The 22,894-nt window shown below is 32.2% G+C and overlaps 1 protein-coding gene across 1 annotated transcript in view; it reads left to right on the top strand.

Annotated features, from left to right (window-relative positions):
- Sulf1 (Extracellular sulfatase Sulf1) overlaps positions 1 to 22,894 on the top strand; it is a 96,905-nt gene that overhangs the window by 48,916 nt on the left and 25,095 nt on the right. The gene's annotated exons all lie outside the window — the stretch shown is intronic.

Raw genomic sequence — 22,894 nt, 5'->3', positions numbered from 1 at the left:
TTTGGAGCGGTGAATTGTCACTTGTTAGCAAAATCTCTGAACATTTTAATCAATAATCACTCCGAAGTTCACACATTATTTTTCTTTTGCAATGTCAGGCCAGTAACTACTGGCTGTACAAATAATGAACAATAAGTTTTATTTCAGAAACCGTTGATTTTTAGACCGGGTGTACCATACATTATTTGACAGCAAAAGAGCTATAGATGCAGTCCTTTAAAACTTTTACCTCTATAATTAACCACCCCGTATACATAATCGCTGAAATATATTAATTATTAATGGAAATAAAAGAATATTACTTGAATTAGAAGTTTTGGCGCTAACCAAAAATCAGCTAATAATTTTAATTACTCGAACTCGTGCTAAGGAAGTGTATAGATTAATATATAAAAAAATAATTTGAAAAATTCCATAGTGGTATTGTTAAATATTTAGTCGCGTTTTCTTTTAATATTTATTACAATTCATATGAATTCATTCTATAATTAGGTATACAGTAACGAGATGACATAAAAGTAATACGCAGTAAAGAGCAGCTTTGTAAAGATTGAAACAGACTGAAATTAGAAATAACTCATGCGCCATTTCCTTTTTGACTCAATCCGCGTGGTGTCATTCCTATTCTAAGACTGTTCACCTACACGTACGCTCGCATATAGTGCACTTGTTTGATCTAGAGTTTATACGATAAACACATATGAAGATATATCACAGGCGAGGAGCGTTGAACGCTTATCCGTCGGATGGATACCGGGTTTAATGATGCAATAAGGTCAGGAATGCCGCCTGACTCACAATCGGTTAACGTTTAGGTTCGGTGCCTCGTCGCGGTATTGTGAGGTATATGGAAGGCTTACCTTCGGCAAGCTTATGGACATTGCTCTAGATATATTTTGTTGATATACACATAAGCACAAAATAAATGTAATATCAGTACAAAACACGTTTTAGTGTTTATTTAAAATATCGTTCTTCTCGTTATTCCTTATAGCGCGTTATGAGGAGGTTTCCCAAGCAAGGCAATTAATTAATCAGTGAATTCCCTTGTTTCAAAAAAGTTAGGCTATTTCTTAAAAAAACTGTAACTTACAAATCCTTTGTATAAAAAGTGATAAGAAGAATAAAATCTCATGTAGCCACTAAATTATCATGGTCGGTACCTTTCAAAAGAGTATACACAAACATATCTTGTTGACGCTCGGCCCGGGAAGTAAAACAAAATTTAATTTATTGCATCATAAGTCCTATAAACGCCTGTTATCGCTTCCATCCGCAGTCGAGCGTAATAATGGTCATAAGTCAATACCAGGACGACATAGCCGACAGAAGTAGATTGCTGCAAATGGCGAGCGAGATTTGTTCTAAATATCGTTAGATGGACCGAAGCGTGGGCGCACGTGGGTTGCCGGACGACAGCGATTTCGTCGCATCACACCCGCGACGGAGTGCGGCACATCGGTAGATAGAAGTGTCCTTGCTAGTATTTGGGGAGACGCCTATTGGCCGAACCATTCGTCCATCCGACTGAGACGCAGTTGCGAGTGCGAAATCGTGATTTGTCCGGTCGCAAATGACTGCCGACAGGAATTCGTCGCGCACTACATTCTTTAGTTACACTCTATCATACATTATTTGGCCACTTTTAAATTTGTATATATAAATTCATATTAAAAAAATCACAACATTAATAAATAAATTTTTATTTATTTGCAAAAGGTTCTTAATTCGACTGTTTATTGGATAATTGTAATATATTTCTTTTTTTGTAGATGTGTAAATATTCCTTAATATAATTTTATAAATTCAAATTATTCCGACGAAAGGTGAATCTCGAGGATAACGCAGAGTATACAAATTAAAAATAATGAAATGAAGGAGAAGCGAGGTAAAAAATAAACAAACGGTCCCAAATGAAATCCCTCAGAAATTATTTTAAAGAATCTCACAACCTCAGTTCATCTTTGGTTTGCACCTGCCTTGTCTACCGATCCCTCTGAGATACGGAACGTACGGTTGCGATTTATTACCACTCCACTAAGTATTCATTTGCCTTGTAAATTTATGTTCTAAGCGAGCTATCATAAATTAGTCCTGTGCTTTTCCTTCCGCGACGCCACGTGGGCGATGGGCACGCCCACGTAACCGGGATAGTTCGGGATAGGGACTGTGTTGATTCTCTGTACGGTCATCTCATACGCTCATCATATCAATTGCAGCTTCCGTCTAGACGACGAAAGCGTAGGTTTAGGAAAAGGAATCTAAAAAGCCATTTTCTCGTAAAACTATTTTTTGAAGTTTATCCTTATGTATTTATAAACGTATGTATTATATGATTAAAAATTTGTCACTTAGTATTTCTACAGTTCGTTGTAAGGTAGAATTTAAAGTAGGCGTTAGCTTAGAACGGTTTTTAGAAAATTTATTCGCAAGTTATGCAGGTATGGTGGTTATAAAACTGGGCTATGAAATTACATCCACAAAAGATAGTGCGGACCTCGTGAAGTGGGTCAGCTAATAGTAAATAATATTGTCGGTAGTTTAACAAAACAAAATAAAAAAATAATGATTTACTTATTTGTGTTACTATATAAGTTATCGTAAACATTACAGTCTTTCAAATCACTTTTACCAGTGTTCTAAAGTTCTTAACCCGTAATCCATTTAGTTCTTGACACGAAAACTAAACGTTCCATTGTTAGCTGTACTACAGCAAACATTAGTAATTAAGTAGGCACTTTGCATCTGCTGAACTTTATATAACATATGTTCTTTGCACAAAAATCTCTGCTTCCTTCACAGTTCAAATAAGCAAGATGGGGCCAAGAAGTATGACAAAAACAACAATATTGTCTGAGATTTAAATAAACCTCTGACGTTTTATCCTAAAATGTCTTTATAATTATTTTATAAATTTGTATTATAAGTAGGGCTATATGAGTAGGGCTAACAATGAACATATTTGAGTGGGCTTAATTAATCCCTATGGAGTTTTGCTACCTTCGTTTGCCAAAATCTATTGATTTGACTACGCGGTAAGACACGTTGTGAAAAGCCGTATTAGCTGAATCATCATGACATGCGATTTTCCTCTTAGTTTTTAAAATAATCTCGTAAAATTTTGGAAGAAAAATGCCAATATCGCTAAAGATATTTTAATTAATTAAACTAAAACAGATATTATATAAACAGATATTAAACTGTAAGGCCGGAAAGGTATTACAGAAGGAGATTGATTATTACATTGTGGATATTAACAATTAACCTGTATAAAGTGATCACTCTAAAACTCTACTAGAATGCGGCTAATAACTTTTGGCAGTGCAATGTCTGCCAATAATAACAAAATACGTAAACTATAATCAAGTTTAATATGTAGTAATCCGAATTTTGAAAACGCTTTCTTTTACTATAAATATCATTACGTTATTTATTACTTCCGTCACCAATGACTTTTAGATAGATTTATTTATTGACAGCAAATGAGATATTCATCCAATTTCCAATAATTCTGTATAACTGTTTTATTAATGTTTCTGATATTATATGTTATCTTATATCAATGTTCGATAAAAAGTTAGACGGCCATGACTCCAGAGTAAATATGATAATAAAGTAGGATATCATAAATATATTATACAGTACGAGGCTCACAGTGCGTGGGTGTCGACGCCAAACTGTCTGCTCGAGGCACGCTAGCGCTCGCTGTTAAACGAAAGTATACAGATTATAAATAAAATTTATTTTCGATTAGCACCGTAAGTTTACGTTATGACCTTTGTTATGTTTTGTGTTGTTTATAATACAAGACAGCAGCCTCTGTTATCGCTCAGCTCAAGGTCAATTTCAACACATGCTGTTAATAAATACATTAAATAATATAAAATTACAAGAAATGAAAGTAAATCCGTAACGTCAACGTCTTGTCTTCAAAACCTTGACAAATCCATCAAAGGTCTAAATGTAGGCATATAGAAGTATAATAAATGGACACAAGGTATTTTATACTTTATTTTTTGAAGTTTTAAATTTAAAATTGAAATTGTATTATTTAATAAACTTTCAATTCAAAAGTTCATAGAAATGTGTGGCATTTGATTTGTTGACTCATTTACATGATTGGTATTAAAATTTGTACATCAAACTTCATTAAATTTCATTTTAAAAGAGCAACTGTTGGGTTCCTGGCTGTCTCTTTTCAACAGATTAACATTCCAAGCTGTTGATAACTTACTTATAATTTTAAAATAATTGCAACTTCATAAGTGCGTATAATTGTCTATTTGAATAAAGATACTTTGAATTTATATAATTATTTTCAAATAAATACAATAAAATATTTGCAGTAGTAGTTAAACAATTAATTGCCACGATCACTGCCCGACTAACATGGATTTTTTCCACAAATTTTAATAAGGCATAAAGTAGATGTAAATGCGGGAAGGCAGATTACATTTTTTTATTATTCTCGTGAAAGAAAATTACCTTTTTTTCCTTTAAATATTTATTATATCTATGATTCACTTTTTCGGTGTATAGATTTCTGAAAGAGTATCATAAATGTTAAGCAAAGTTACGACGGTTTATAGCTCTCATAAATAGTACGAGTTACTACATCTAATTTATTAATAAGATTAAGATAACATTGATTTTAAAAGATTAATATTAAACTATTTTTAGTATAAGACAATATAAAAAAAATACTTTTTGCAGAAGATGTACTAACAAGCTTTTATACGAATTACTAGAAAACTGACATGAGTATCGATATTTCCTATTTTATCCAATATTTTGGTAGCAAATACTTGTATATTTAACCGATGCAATATTTCGAAAGATTAAATTGCGCAAAATATACTATATTTTCTGCAGATTCTCGAAGTGGATGTATATTATTTTGTTCATAATAAGAAATATGATTATGGCTATAAATAATGTTAATTGCAAATGATGGAAAGCACTACAAGGCACAAAATGCATGTGATATTGTTTGTCGCCGCGTTGTATCGTGAAATCTTTCGTGTACTTTATCAAATTTTTCTATTTCTGCATTTGGATGCAAATTGCCAGATTAGTATATACTTAAGTAGATACTAATTTGGCAATTACAACAGATCAAACCGAGTTTTGGCCCTTTACTTACCGTGTGCCCAAAAGGCACAGCGACCTCCTAATTTGGTTAATATGGCCAGGAAAATACTAGAAATCGAAAAGTTCGAGAAGCTCTGCGCTGAAGTCAATGAATATCTTCAAAATTCATATAACTGAAAAGGCACTACCCCGAAATGGCGCAATTACGCCTAGAATGGAGTCTTTATTAGGATGACTAAAAATGTGAGGTTTTAAAATATAGTTAAATATATTAAAAAATTTTATGTCAATGGTCATCGAATGATTAATTTACGAATCTGCAGAAGATATTTCCAGAAATTTGAGTGTGTCTCAGCATAAACAAGAATAATTATTAACATGTATTCGTTAATAAGTGATGTAGGGTAATAATGTGTAATCTATATAGTAATTTAATAGAAAATATCATTAATTTATTTTCCAAAACCTTTTCTTTGAAGCCACTGTCTGCGTTGTAACGCTTTTGTGAATTATAACTGGTTGCTATTAAGAAACTATTTACCGCATGCCGCGGTTGTGTTAATGTAGTTTCAAACTCGTCAAGCATCTCCTCGACGTGGAGTTAATTACATTGTGCTTGTACTACGACAATATTCGCACTAATTCATTTGTCTATCTTATAAGAAAGCGAGGATGAATTCGCGTGGGTGAAAATGTTTCAAGATGTTTTATTAGAATTAATTCTAGAGAAATCTATTTTCTCTATCGAGTTTAACATAAAATAGACTATTTTTAAATTTAATAAGCTTTGAGATAATTTTAAGATTTACCACTGTAAGTAATGACTTAACACTAAAAACAATAATCTCATAATTTTTAACTATTATACTTCATAATCGCCAGCGATCTATAAATCCAAGTTTTTTTTTATTCATTTCTAAATCATTTCATATGATATCATACATAACATTCTAATAATATTTACTTTTATGCTGTGAATATTTTATTTTTGTTGTTTATAAAATGCTTATTTTTCAGCTCAAACCTTTTGTAATGTATGTATGACATGCGCCTTTACTTTTTACACAAGTTTATTCTTATTTTAGTACAGGTGTGACATTTAAAACTGTTGGTGAAAGCAGCAAAAGGTGGTTTAAAAATATAAAAACAATAAACTGTAATTAATTACTAAGAAAATATTTTTGTATTATATTTTAATACGCAATTTTTCAATACGGTGACAAACAAACACACAATTAACTTTCTTATTATTTAATCTGTAATCTTCAAGGTATTCTGGAAGTCTTTTTTCATTTGTTATGTAATTGTAAAATTTTATTAATAATAAAAAGTGTCAGTTTTTAATATATTTAATGAATATAAAATTTTAACAGTTAGTTTTTTAATATCTATACTTATAATCCTTAGGTAGTGGATTTGCAAATATGTATAAAGATATAAAGATTTGTATTTACAAATTCACAAGGATTACTACAAAAGAGTAGCTACGAAGCAATAAGTTATGTGCACAGACAGGTCCCGTCACATTTATTTTGTTGCATCATATTAAACATTTTTTTTAACTTTCATATAATGATCGGAATCATTTGATAGTACGGTATTATTTCATGTCATTATCTTACCAATCAAAACCTTGAGAGGTGATCACGAGTATAATGTGATAAGCAAAAGTACCTTTTCGTGTTTGTTTTACTTTAATGTTAATTTCAAAGAATTTCACAACATCTGTCTCAAGTGACAAGTGTTAAACGTGGAACCTTTACGAGATATTTCATAATGCTGTTTATATTACGTAAGACGCTCTTCACGGTTGGGCCTCCGTGAGGGTCGTGGGCGCATAGGTCGTACAAGTTAGCAGGCGTTATGGTTGTCTGATTACATTTGAAATCAGAGATAGGTGGGCGTAACTACTAACATGAAAATTTGTTATCCGTAAACTGTTATAAAAACTACGTAATTTTAATAAGAACATGATGTTTCTGCGGAGATTTGTTCTCAATTACACGAAAAGAGTAAATTTCAATATTTATAATTTAAAAAATTCAGACAATTTTATTTAAGAATCCTTTTACATATTAAATTGCGAAGATTAGTTATGAATATGCTAGGGGGAAAAGTTTAAAGTATGACGTAATCTCCATTTGTTTCCTCATTCCGGCTGTCGTTTAAATTATAAAGGATTTATAATTGGTGCAACCTAATGGGATTTGTAGGTAAAGTTCGCTGAATTCGCGTTACCATTATTAAGGATTAGTTACATTTTTAAGCATTATAAAGTATATAGGATGATTGGTTACAAGCGTAAGTAATTTAAAGAAGTGCTATCTCATTTGTTAGCAAAAGGTTAAAAGCTTTTTGATCTATTTCCAATCCCCTTTTATAAAGTGATGACTGAAATATGTAACATTAATTAATTTTATTTATTAGGATGTGACGGGTCAATTACTTCTGGCAGTACAAAGTCTGCCAGGATAGATAGTAAGCAACAATTGATTTTAATATGTCTCAATCCGAATTTGATTACCGGTTTTCTGATGGTCGAGCGCTGGAGATGTTCTTTGTAAGTTTCTTTACAGATACTGAACTAACTATTAAGTAATTATTTTCTAGGGGTGATAATCTTGTAAATATGTTTGGGAAATAATTAGTTGATGGCTTAGTTTCTATAAAAAGATTTACGATGAGCGCCTCTCGCGTTATAGAATTTGAACTCGGTGAAGATGTGAATGCAAATACGTTAACTTGCACAATGTGTGAATAGTAGTGAATATTGCATATATTGCAGTAAACAGGCAATATTGGATTATCCCAAGAAAATAGTAAACAATTTTGTTTATGTAAATATTTACAAAAAGCGGCTCTGTCGCTTTACCTTCTTAAATCAGATGAAGATGTAAATGTCGATGTGTATAATTTGATAAATAAATCACCAGTATTGGCAATAAACAGGCAATCTCTCGTGATTACATCAAGAAAATATTTAATTTATACCTAAGTTTCTGTAAATAGATTTATGACTAACGCCTTCAGGAGATTGCTACCTAAAAAGTGATGAAGATCTGAATGCCAATACGTGCTTATCATAGTTAGATAAATATATAGTAATATTAATACCTTCAGTTAGGAGGAAAATTTGTGTCTTTACCCTAAGGAAATAATTAGTTGATGTTTAAACCGCACCTCTGAGACTACAATCGCGAGAATTTGAAATGTAATAATCTAAGTTGTTTTAAAGCCACTAGAGAGCATTCTATTTTTGGAATGAGTAATGAGGTGTCCACGGCTCGGTGCTGGGTATCCGAGGCGGTTAATTAGGGAGGCGGAAGGGCGCGTCAAAGATTAATGTCTTTCATTCTAAGAGAGCATTTCCGACTTGTTAATAAGAAGTTACATGTAATAATCACACCATCACGATTGCTATACCCAAAGAGCGTAATGTAGTAATGAGAGGCCTTTTTAAGTAACGTTACATTCTTCATGGAATAACATATAACATACATTTATACTAAGCCGAAATACATGTTCAATTATTACGTTTTATATTTTGTTAATAAACTAAATGGTTTTTGTTGTTTATCGACAAATTACTCTATTTACTTGTGTCTATTTTTCTTGAGACGTTGAGACAATTTTCACAAAAAAGGTTTAAAGGATTGCTACAAAAAAGAAAAAACATGAGTAAAAACATCGACTTGTTCTTTGGTCGGACAGGTTATCATGCAATAATTTTTCTCGAAAACAAGTAAACGGTGACAACAGAGGTGTACATTGTAATAAACAACATTCTAGTAAAGTCCACCTTCATGAGGACAACGCGTTAGCACACTTCGCCAAACGTGCAACAGAGTATTTGGTTGTGACAGGTGTGTATTATGACTTTCATTTATTAACAAAAAATAAAAGAAAAACTTCGTGGAATACGGTTTTAAGATGCCGGAATTGGAAGCAGCGTTCCAGAGAGGAGTAAATCCACTGCTTCACACAATGAATTTACAGAATACAAAATGCGTAAATTATTTAGAAAAACAATAAACTATTTATAACTTTATACTTTGTTTAAAATTCAGCACAAGGTGTAATAATACAATATAATTTATTCTTCAATTTTTAACAAGTTTTCATTTGTTTCTCGTACAAATGAAAACTTATAATAAAATGCTTCAGCTTATATTTTTCGAAAATCATAGAACGGAAGTGGAAGTCACAAATTATGTAATTTTTTTTATATAATTTGTTAACTTATTTTATGAAGGAAAATTGGTTTGAGTTGTAAACTGTTTTATATGTATAAATACTAGTAAGCAAATAAAAACACTGGCTAGACAAACCTCAATAGTTTGAGTACCGGGTTTTAATTATGAAAGAAATTAAAAGCAAATACGGTCGAAGCGAGCGTGCCGCATTGGCGCCACTAATTGAGTCTAATTCCTTTTTTTCGTGGTCGCGTCTGACGTCTAAAGATTTCTCTCGGTAATTCCATGACGCGCCAATTGCATCAATTGTTACGTTAAATGTTTATCCCCGTGGATGTCCTGCTTATAAACCGGATATTCACTAATTTTTATTGACCGCAGCGAAGTAGTTTCAAATGAGATTGCTCATTTAATCTTCTCATTCGTTTGCTTAATACTGCATTTATCACATTAACCGTTCTCTACGGGAAGCCGGACTTGCTTCACAAGTATTTTTACAGCTACTCGGAAGATAAATTGAGTGACATTCCAAGTCACATGTTGTAGACGACATATACACGTTGTCTAATATAGTAGTAGCTAGCAAATATATACAGGGTGATTGGTTAAAGGTGCTAAAGCTATAACCGATCATTCCAAAAATATAATTTGATTTGGCAATACTGAAAAAATATAATATTTGAAATTTTTTAACAATGAACTTAATGAGCTATTAACGAATTTATCTCACGAAATGACTAATAAAAACTTCGTAATAGTGTCTTTTTATTTTGTTATAAACAATTTAATAACAAAAGGCGAAACCTGTTTGATAATATAAAGTTACATGTGTTAGCAATTAGAGTGAGCGTTATCGTAATACTCGTATATGTAAATCAACAGCGTCAAATGTAATAGCTCGGTTCATTCATTACGTGTATAAATGGGACCCACCAGTTCGCCCACTTGACGTCTACCAGCAGGGATACATCGCATCGAAGCTCGGCTATAGAACGACTGTTGATACTTTTATTAATTAACAATTATCGTGTAATTAGTAGGTCTTGTATTGCTCATTAATTAAATGGATTTGAAAACATATGCAACAAACTGGCTTAATAAAAAATTATGTAGAGGGCTTTGCTCAGAATTTCTTTAACAGATTAAATCATGCGAAAATTAGTTCACGACCAAATGTGATCGGTAAAGCCCAGTAGATTTTCAAGTTGAAGTGGTAGTGGGAAGCCCACAAGTTGTACAGAATTGCTAGATCTGCTAGATCATCTGAAGGCTGTGCCCAAACGATCCTAGTGGACAACCTGTAGCTGAAATATTGATGATGGTGGTATAAAATGCTGTATCCAATACTACGCAGTACACCAGTAGTGGCGAAGGGCCACCCTAAGCCTCCGCCATTTGAATATTTCGCTTTAAAGTCATTATCTATGGCCATAATGAAATGAAAAGAAATTATGATTTGTTATTTAATAGTAAATTTCACATGCGTACACAGGTCAATGGATTTTTTTATTTCTCAACACCGTTAAAACAAGAAAACCCGGAGCTATTTAGTATTCCTCTATTATATTTGCTTTTATAAGACTTAACTCAGGTACGCTATGAATATAGAGAAAGAGTTCCATAAAATATTTTATTTAAAGCGAGCCAGGCAGGTAGCGGTGTTCTAAAGAATTAAAAAAAAACTTTTTATTTTTAATTACCATTCAAAGCCAATTTCTCCTGGCGGTCGCGAAAAGGTTACTTGGCGTAATATAACGGTGTTCCGAACCCGAAATGTCAAGCCGTTTAAAATTATAACCGGAAATAACTGGCTTTATCATTGCCGCGTAATGGAGTGTTTATATTCCAGATACAGATCCGATTATTTGCCAAATGTTTTTATTTTCTGAAGAACAATTTGAAGTAAGGCTAAACACTTAGCAAACGTAATTATGTAATATATACACTGTGAGTCTCCTGTTCGATCGTGTCGATCCATTTCATTATGACCCATAAAAGATGACTTGAACGCGACTTATTCAAATGCTAGAGCGACCCTCTGGCACGACCGGTACTGAGTAGCATTGGACTCTCCAGCTCGCATCCATTCACGGGTAATTACGTAAGGGCCCTTACCTGATTCTTCCAGCCATTTCTGGGTGACGTATGGATTTTGAACCATTCTTTCTATCTAATCCAATAAGTCTCTCTATAGTGTCATCTTTCCTTAGCACAATGGAGCCAAAGTATTTATAAAAGTAAGAATAAATGAGCAGAGGTACGTTGTTAAATCTTGAGCTCCTGGAGAATGGAGATAACGTGGTTCAGACAATTCCACTGAAAACACTAAGGAATTTAAAAGACGTAACTGCAAATAATACTAAATAGTTTATACATATAGATGTTTCAAAATACTCAAAACGAAAACTCTAAAGTTAATTTTATAATTTGTTTGTTTCTTTCTTGGTTATTTGTGGACTCCAAAACAACCGCTTCCACTTTAGAATAGTTTACAACCGTCAGTAATTCACTTTAAGATTTATCGCTCGAAGTATAATTGATTTATGCGCCGATACCGAAATGTAAAAGTTTAAATAAGAAATACGATAATTAAACAAAATAATTACAAGGTTTTGCATGAAGTCTTCTCGGCTCGCCTCTTGCTGATAAAAAAGCAAATCAAAACATCTGAAATATAGTGAGAATATTTTTTTTGTTAATTAATTTGAATTCTAAAACATCTGATACATCAATAATTAATGACGAAATTATACGTCTTAATTTAATGATATGGTTTTGATCAGAAAAAAAATTACAGTATTTGTGAACGAACACTTTTATAATAACTGATATAACACAGACTGAATTATTTCTAACATTATGTAATGGCTATAGGTGTTTAGCTTGAACGGGTATAAAGTGATCATTCTGAAACTATTGGAATGCGATAGGCTAATAACCTCTGGCAGTATAATATGCAGGGATAGATAGTAAACGATGTATATTTTTAATTTGAACGAATTTGACTTTAAAAAACGCTTTTCTTTTTTTCGCTTTTCTTACTATAATAGATATCACTGCGTTATTTATTATTTCTAAAACCATTGGTTTTAGATCAGCATGTGCTGTATTTTAATTGACTTTATTCATCACTAAAGTTTTCATACCTATAATCGATCAACCTGTATATAAATGTAATTCGCTTGATATAAAGAAGCAAATGATTATTTTTACATCGGAGCGTCTGTTTTTAATCAATGGCTTGCAGGCCGCCTTTGTATTCCTAATGAAGCTGTCAATAAGCGCGTCCTTGATTTGAACTCCTTCGCCCTCGTCACTGGCCCACCCACGCGCCGCTACTTCATTGATATATTTTATTTTGCTCCAACATTTTCTCGCCGATTTTTTCATTTCTTTTTATTTTACATTTGTATAATTACCAATACAGTGTTATTGGTTATAGATGCACATATAAGCATTCTCATCTAATTCTAAACATATATATAGTGGTCACTTTGGATAATTATTTTTTTCTACTGGGTATAGGACAGGTAAATAATATTGAAAATTAATTTTGAAATTTAGTAATCCGAATTCTGAAAACGCTTTTTCTTACAACATTGTCATTTATTATTGCTTATTTCGGAAACCATTGTTAATTGGATAAGGTACACAACACATCTATTGACAGTAAATACTACATACGAGTCAACGTTTAAAGGCACCAATAAACCTGTATATTTTGAATGCGTTTAATTTAACGACTAAATTAAAAAAGGAAAAACAAGTATTTAGATTATAAAACTTTGAAACTTTTATTTTGTAATACTATTAAAAAAAACACCGTCCTAAATTACGTAAGTGAGTCGTCAACTGTGTCAAATTTCTGTTGCAAAGCTTTGACAGTGGAAAATTAGAATTTTGGGTCAAGTTTTCTTTTGAGCCACATCTCTCCTCTCCATTTTAAGCAATGCAATTTTGAGCTTGACTTGAGTAACATGACAATGGTGCTTTTGGTGCTTCTCGAGGTCTAAAATATTTTTGTTATTTACATATAATGCAAACTGTTGTTATGTGATTATGTTACAATAATATTCCTGACCACATATTGTATAAAATATATAACATAATACAAAACTTTAATACTAACTCGTTTACTTGACGTCAAAATTAAAAATCGAAAGTAAAACCTTTTTAGAAACTGTCTAGGCAAAAATAAACTATAACAAATATTAATACAAATTAGTAAGTTCTAAAAAATATTCTTCTCAAAATTACACTATCATGACGCAGTCCTCCATTTCCAAAAATGCTTGTAATTAAGCCATAGAGTTAAACTAACTTACTTAACATCAACATAGCTTTATGTATGTAACTTAGGATATAGAAAGTTAATACAAATATATTCTGTTTGAAGTCTTCGTAGCTGGGAGCTTTACACGTTTACATGTGCTTATAAAACAAAACATTATAATCTCTATCATGGCATGAACCGTGAGTATGATTCAGGTTATTTTTTTCATTAACATTTAACAAATGCCGTTTATACGTTGATATTAACAGTTTCACCATGTTTGAGGTGGCAATCCGCCAAAGACGCTTAGCCCTGATCTCTTCACAGTAAATAAACTCGGCGGACCAACCAAGAACATCAATCTTGCAGGTCGCATAACGGGCAACCCATGAATTGTCTGTAAACAAAGGCCCTTGAAACTGGAGATCTGTGCTAATCTTTTTAACATAAACCCTGTGTTTATTAAATGGCCACGTAGCGCGTAGACCAGATGCCCGCTGTTTGGGTGAAGCGGAGACCACAGACTGGTAAGTGATATAACAAGGACAGACGATATTTACAATGTCGTCGGGAAACTCCAAATGCAGGTCACTTTCAGCCGGTTGTATTAGAAGTCTACGCGGTTGGCTTACCAACCAAAAGACATCTTACTCTTAAGACAATAATGACAATAAACATTAGAGCTACACTTACGATAATTGTAATAAAACACCACTACTACAAACACTGTAAGAATTAAAATACCGCTTCGTAAGGTTTTATTTATACTTTTATGACAAGTAGTTTTAGAAAAAAAAACAATGTTAATTTAAAAGATCTTATATCTATTTAGTAGGCTAAAGAATGTTAATTGAAAAATTCATGCTCGATACAGCCAAATCAACACTATTATACGACCGCGTGGGTTGCTCGCGCGGGTCACGCAATTGTTTACAACTCACACGTCGGTACAAATTATGTTGGCTTCAAGTTAAAGAATAACTACGCGGTTAAAAAAATTTTCAATCTACACGCACGCTTTTATACTTATTATTTATGCTTCATAATCTATATTTGGATTTCAAAGTATAAATTTATGCCAATTCTTAAAACTTTTAATAATACTTTATGAAAACCATCGCAATAACGTTTGTGGTAAAAATATAGTATAAATGAACAGAACCACATTTGCTGTTACCGGAATAGCAAATGTACTCACATTTGAATTTAATTATATAAATATTATGAATTATAATGAATGGTATTAAATGAGTATCATAAATGCCATTGATGTTAAAGAAGTATTTTGTTAAGAAGTCGACAATTTTTAGCGTAAGTAGTAAATGCAGATGACAAAATATGATAAAAAACGTACTGATGTGTTATCGGTAGAAAACAAAAAACCATACAGGTTTCATCAATACATTTTCATCGCTTTTATAAGGGATGGATTTTAATTGGTCGGAATTCTCACTTATATGTTCATAGCGTGTATTCGGTTTTGCCATAAAAAATATTGGCGATGTAAACACTTAACGCCTCACGCTTACACCGCGGCCAATACAGCGGTACTTAAGGCGGACAAATCAACACTTCCGGGCCGCCTCTCATCGGCACTCGTGGGCGTGGGCGAGCCACGTGGCGCCCTAACTCGCCGACACTACATTCATTGACAAAAGTTTAGCGAATGGCAATGTACCATTCATAATAATGTTAGACATTCCAAAGAATAGTCGGGCCGGTTGTATAAATCGCCGGAAGTGCGTATTGTGTGGGCGGTCCCCTTAATCAGTTTAGTCAATAGTGTCTTAATAAGCCCACTTATGTCTATTTGATTAACTTCGTTAACAACGCGTAGGAAATTTCTCTGTACATTTTTTTGAATTAAGAAAGCACGTGTGAAATTTTAGAACAGAATTCTTGGAGATAAAAATAGATAGAATAGAATCTCTGTCAATCAGAGATAATTAATAAAACACATTGTGTCTCGTCTTTTTAAGTAAATAATTTCAAGGTACTTATCTGAATTTATCGTCAGTATAAAATACGTATTTCTGAAAACTTATAATGTATTATTACTATAGTAATAAAAAATCAGTGTTAAAAGTACGTGTGTTAAAATAATTAATTAATTACACATATACCAAAAACTATAATCGTAACTATAATGCCCATTAACAATTTATTACTGCCTAAAACTTTCGACTTTGTTTAACTAATTCTTCTTTCTTTTTCTTCAGTTCATATAAATAAATACTTACCATTGAAGAAAAATTATAAATGATTTTCGAAAAGGCTAGAAATTAGTTTTGTACATGTATCTAGTAGAACTGCTAAGCTAAAAGATGAAAGTCAAAAGGAATTGTTACGTCGCTCAAGATTTTGTTATTTGAAACTCACGGTAATACCGCATTATGTAGTGTAAGTATCACTTAAATATGTGTGAATAATGCCGTCATTAATGCGCTATAATAGCGGTGGAAAATATTGTTGAGAAAACAGCAGCGTAGGAAAGTAAATCAAAAGATAACATGCAAAACCAGTTGTCTACGTAAAACCTTGTTGGAGAAAGCTTCCCTAATTAGGAAAACGTTGATGTCTATGTATAGGGAATGTAATAGGTTTATTAATGTTGATTGTTGATGCGGTTGTTAATATTGGTAATAACAATCGATCTTATCCGAAATATATTAAGGAGATATATGTTCATCAATGGCCGTCCCACTGCTGAAATGATGACTATAACGACGATATTTTTTTTAAATGCAGAACAGTTTTCTTTAACGCGAAGTCAATCAAATAGAACTGCTTCGTGCATGTAGGCGATATTACCTTATGAAAAGTGTAAAAGTTTCGTGTATAAACAATGTGAGGAAACTTTTCGACTACAATGGCTGGTGAAGGGCCGACCGGCTGTATCTCGCCGAGCGTAGAGCGCTCGTTACGACAAACATCGTCGGCGTGAATAACAAAGTGGGTCGCTCCCACAATTTTTTTACGCTACGGATGTGGGTTAAGGACTGCCGCTAGATTATAATCTGAATATATTTTTTAATAATCGAAAATGTAATTGTTTCGTTTTCTTTGTCGAAATATTATTTTCGAAAATTAAATGTCTCTGGATTTAATTTTTTTCGCACTTTCTTCAACGTTGTAATTTAAGGATTTTTATTTATGTAGTTCTATTCAAAATACTAATTAAATAGTGTTTTATTAAACCGACTTAGGCAAATCTGCAATGTTAGGCTACATTTTTAGTTAATAAATCCCTTTTGAATTAAGTCTTTCAGTTTTTAATCTATAAAAACATCTTTACCAAGAGAAGATACTCTCTATAGTTCCAGTTTTACTACAGATATAAGGTAGGCTAAAATAAGATTTATTTTCACCCAAAAATAGGTGCTTTATTTAATAAAATAATTGATTATCTTAAAACTGTTTTACCGAGGTGTCTTAATGATCTTTGGGAACATTCTCCCAAACGGTGCTAAATGTTTTTAAAGGCATTCCTTGAAGCCGCCGCCATTTTTTCTCGAAAGTTTTGCTTTAATTCAGCACTTGTTTTCGGACAGTTAGTGTGATCGATCGGACGATCTTTACTGTGTCCCTGGTTCACCTAGTGGAATAGCTACCCGCGCCGCGTCTACTGGTTCGTGGTTGCCATTAGGGAACTTTTTGGCTTCAATAGCCATCGGATTTCAGACGATCAATTCTTGAAACCAAAGCAGGTTTCAAGAAATTGTTTATAAAACCGAGGCAAACATTATTTTATGGCTAACAAAAATTTTATATTGTACATTATAAGAAATCATTATTGTATAATGTACCGAGCCAATTGGACAAATTTGTGTCAAATTAAATAATAAAGTAATGAATTAATTGAGATAGAAAAGTATATATTTTACACGATGGCACCGAGATCACAGGCGACTTACTGAAGGATTTCTGCCTCCGTTCATAGTGAAATTAAATGCGCTGTCACTTAATGGAATTCCAGCGCTAAACACGACCCCCGTGACACGGTGAAATAGGGACGTACTTGCATGCGTCACCACCGATCTAGGGATTGGCCTGCGTAACTTCAAAAATATCGAAATTTAATATTTCGCAAATATCGATGATTATTAACATATGAATTTATGTAGAGTTTAACACTTAATGTAGTAGTAATTTACAAGTCCTAAAACAACAACATTTATATTACCACTTCTTACAAATTGTTCAAACATTTTATACAATTATACAGGTTGAGTTTAATAAGTTGACAAGGATGTTGCAGTGTATTTATTGTTGTGTAGTTATTGTTCTTTGTGTAACTCTATAGCGTGATAAATATTTCACCGTTCAGCTATGCCGTTTATCACCTTTGACACATATATGCATGAACATGTGAGGTACCGTATTTCTGACAACAGCTATTAATTTACATAAATGATTTTGTCCCTCCGCAACGATTTCACACATAGAGTTACAAACAGGTAATATTTGTATGTATGTATATATATATATATATATATATATATATATATATATATATATATATATATATATATATATATATATATATATATATATATATATAATTGAGTAATAATGTTTATGGTGGTTGAGTTAGTGATGGATTTCTATAAAAATATTATTTGGTGACTGAAGACGTCTTTTAAAATTATAAGGCTTTCGAAATCACTGTACCACGCCTTGAGAAAACGCAGCGAAATGGGGACTGAAAAAAGATCATGAGTTCCTTCTTCGCGAGCGTTGTCAATGTACTGATGGAGAAGAACATACTGCCTCTCGTTTGAAACATATCAAGGCATGGTGCAGCGGTTTCGGTAGCAGTTATGTACTGTTTTGAGGAGAACATGAAAGAAAAATCACGTGAACATTAAACATTTTGTGCTAAAAAATTCATTAAAGTAATTTATAATTCATATAACAGATGTGCTAACCATATCCATAATTAGAAAACGAATACCTACTTCCTTTGGTCACGCCGTAACTTAGAACGATTTCACTGATTTCATTTGTTTTTATAAGTTTCTGAATACCTAGTATAAGGTACTTAAAGAAAAAAATATTTTGCACAAAAAATCAGGAAATATTATGATTATCAAAACTTGGCGCATTTAACAGTTTCCTATCAGTTCTCCCTGTTCGCGTCGGCAGTTCCTCAGCTGCACCGGTCAGTGCATTAATCGATCAAATATTTTATTTATTTATTTCACATTTGATCAGTAAATAAAGAGATCCTTTCAAAATTTAATAGAACATTAATATATTTTATCTGTTGGAATGCAACAGTCCAATAACTTCTGACATAACTCTTATTGCTGTTTGATTTCCGGAGCGAAAGGGTCCGTGAACATAAATGACATTACAGTATGTCGTGACAGCTAGTCTGTTATAAAAATTGAATTCCAATTGTTGCTAATCTGTATTCTGACTAATTAAATTACAACTTTTTCATCTATAGTCATAAATCAAATTTAGAATTTATGAATGACTACTAGTCGAGCTAAATAATTTTCGTGTAAATTCAAACGGTTAACTTCGTTGTGAATATAATCGACGCCTTGTGAACGTTGAGCATGCTACATAACATGACAGGTACTTGATAATACATGTTGACAGCAAACCAAAGATAAGATAGCTGATACGAGGTAAACTGTCTTAGAGTTAACGTAACGCATCGAATAGTGTTACGACTACATGTTAACATCACTAACCACTAGTGATGGGCTATTGATTTTGCCTATTCGTTGTATATATTCCCCAACTCTTTTACAGTCTTGTTTACACGGTTTGGAATAAGATGGTTCATAAATAAGAATTAATACACCATTTTTTGTCATACTCAGTTTTTCATACCTAACAGTTGTGTTCAGCACAGATTTAGCAACTGATTATCTGATGTATCGATATCGACGATAGCATTTTTGGTCAAGTCCGTAATGACCGCGCGCGCTTGTTAACAAGTAGCGATGAATAGTTAACATGTAATAATTTTATAAAAGGTAGTTCTATTTTTCTTAAATGGCAACACTACTCGACCCCGTCACTCTTTTGTGACAACTTCCAGTAAAAGTATTGGTGGGGTTGAAACAGCGTTTTGATTATTGAGTCGAGAGCTCCGTTACTCGTTCGATAACCATCGAAGTGATAAGTTGTTTAGTGGAAACTATGCTAGTTGGCCTTTAAGAGTATTAAAAGTGGAATAAAAGTATTTACTGTGCTGAGAATTGAAGTTTTTCTGTCTTTTATTTCTAAAATCAAATTGTATTTTACATGCAAAAACGGATTTCATTATTATTTTTTTTTGAATGGTTTTACGAAATTATTTAAAGGGTTTTTCATCTTACACGATGTTTAAAGTTGTTGAAAATGTCCCCAAATTTTCCATATAAAATGCATTTTTTGCACACTTTTCTAAGAAACTTACTCTACGGTGTAAAAAAGTGTTAGATGTATATATTTTTGTCTTGTAATATTTTTATTACTCATTACGTGCTCTATATACCTTTTATTGGTTATATTACTTTATATCGCAGTGTAACTTTATCATACAAATTATATTTTCATTACATTATTACATGAAAAACCAAAAAAAAACCTCCTACACGACGCAATGTTTGCGTAACTCCTTTTTATCGAGACATAAGAAGTCACGTCTCGTTAACACGTTTACGAGACTAATTTCATTAGCTGCAATGCTTTTCAAACTACGGTTATGTTTCCACACAACATAGAGGTAATAGGCTACACGGTTACCCGTATTCAGACCTCGCGTTACAAGAGATAATATCAGTAATAATCAAGCAAGGATGGGTTTGACTAAAAGAATATTAGACGTTGGCAGATAACCCTTAAAAATTGGAACAACATTCATGTTATATAGCTGTTAGAGCATTTCTTGGTGTGATTACATTAATCCTGTGTACATCTTATTATTATTTCAACTTATACAAACTATGGATTTATCTGTTTGTCTTCTGATATAAAAATCATCCTGAAAGTCGTGTATTAAATAGTAAAACATTAGGAAAATATTCTAAAATAAAATTAAACTCCATACACTCCTTTTCTCTATTTAATTTTTTCCTGTTCCATTCTAACTTAAATATATAACTTGAATTGTAACGAAGCTTTATTTTTTGGGGTTCAAATACATTATGGTTTTATTCCAAAAACATATTTATATTATTTCTACTTTTTCTCAGTTCACTCTTGGCAGAGTAATCGTGGTTATGCCCCGGTCGATTCTGGTACTTCCGTTGCTGTCGCTGTGCGTCGCCTTATAGCTTGGTGTTTGGCTGAATGAGAGCATTTATTTATTGAGTTTCTAACGGCAGATTTAATGAGATCTTTCCATCCTGTTGAGCGACTACGATATCATTTGGCGTACTCTTTGCTTTGCACCACCAAACGTTCCATCGAATCCTCATTACAGGTGCAACGTCCAAAGAACTAAAAAAAATTAGAACGTATTTGCAGTTTACGATAACCTCTCCAACATAAACATAAAAAATTAAAACATAATAGTTATGGTCGACGTTCAAATTATTACAATCCTTTAATCTGCTTAAAAGTCCAGTGAACTTTAATAAAGAAACTATTTAAAAAGAAATAATTTGCTGTAGAGATATGCTAAATATATTGCGTTTATGTTTTCATATTAACTCGAAAATTTCAAAAACAAAAGATTTTTTTTAATGTCATATAAAATGCCTCGAATTTTATCGTATTCGCATATACATATAATGAATTAACTACGCATGTAATAATAAAAGCTATAAAGGTAATTAATGACAAAAATATTTGTTTTCATAACATACAGAATATACACGAATATATTGGATAGGAAGATCATATACAGAGTTGATTAATTATTAATGTAAAACCTTAAAGAGGTGAATGTATAGTTTATTTTTCAGAAAAAGCTTTTCATAATCTTTACATCTTTAAAAAGTGAACATCTTTGAAATATTACATAGTTATTTATTGTGTGCAGGGGCAAACAGTAAACTTTTGTTCATTTTAATATTTAATAATTCGATTTAGGTAACAATTTTTCCTACTATATTATCGTTAAATTATCTGAAAGCATTAAATATGCATACAATACACTAATTGACGGCAAATGTGTTACAAGTGTACCTCTTTAAAGTTTTACCTATAACCAATCATCCTATATACAGGATTACATGATCAGCGGAACATGTATAAACAAAATTACGTACCAGTGTAATAATATTAATTTGTACAGGACGTAACTTACTCAACCCGTTTGCGGAATTATAAAATTAACGACAGCGTTAACCCGACAGTTGGAATAAAACAAGTCGGAGTCGCCAAGATTTGTATGCGGCGCAACTTAAATACAAGACAATCAGCAACTCAAAATTACCTCAGTCGTTTATTAATAAGTATTAATTATTAAGTTATTTATTACGAATTCCTTAAATTGTATACTTCATTAAACTTAATTGCACAAGGCTAAACGTATATCACATTAACAACACGTTTGACTTAAATTTTAATTCTGTGTATCGTTAGAGTTTGTATTAGTTTAAACCTTACGCAAACTATAAACAGCAGATTTTTGTGTTTCAAAACCTGGGGTCATACCGTAATTTTTGGTTTATATCATGCGACTTACTCCCATCATTTAATGTAGAAATACTTTAATAACGACGGAGATTATAGTCTAATTTACCGCACAGCTCAGATTTTTTACCGCTCATCATATGAATAATGAATATTGTCTAAAACTGACTTATACTTTTCAATAGAGCATCAATCTACACCTATTTCTATATTGGACAGATTCTCATTGGAAACTTATTTGCATTGATATTTGTATATGTAATTAAAAAAAAAACCTATTCTGTGTAATTTTTAACATTCTAATAAAACATTCTGGCCAAGTTTTCTACTTATAAGATATATAGTTGATGAATTTTTTTATAAGAGATAAGTTGAATAGAAATGAACACTCTCTTACGTTCCCTCTCTCCCTCTGCTACAAGTAGAATTTTGTAAAATCCGTTCCCAGCTGATCTTAATTCGGTAAAATGAATATTTTTGCTAAATTTTAAGCCTCTAAACCTTATGGATCTTAAGACCAATGTATCATAACAAGTCAGTAAATTGATGAAAATCTCTTGTATATTTAGTTTCTTTTGTATATATTCACGACGAGAACTTATTCATACCGCAAACTGCTTAGCTTCAGCTTATCTCTATCATAATGAGTTCATAATAATTGCCACGATAATTTCACTTGAAATTAGATAAGTGTTCAGTAAAGTAGATATCCATTAGTACTAACACAGAGATACCGTCTAGTCTTTGATAGATT

Source organism: Battus philenor, unplaced genomic scaffold (assembly GCF_028537555.1).
Source record: "Battus philenor isolate CCGP_79_NKW_IND1 unplaced genomic scaffold, ilBatPhil1.0.hap1 SCAF_5, whole genome shotgun sequence".
In the NCBI taxonomy this organism is placed as follows: domain Eukaryota; kingdom Metazoa; phylum Arthropoda; class Insecta; order Lepidoptera; family Papilionidae; genus Battus; species Battus philenor.
This window is presented reverse-complemented; position numbering and strand designations above follow the sequence as displayed.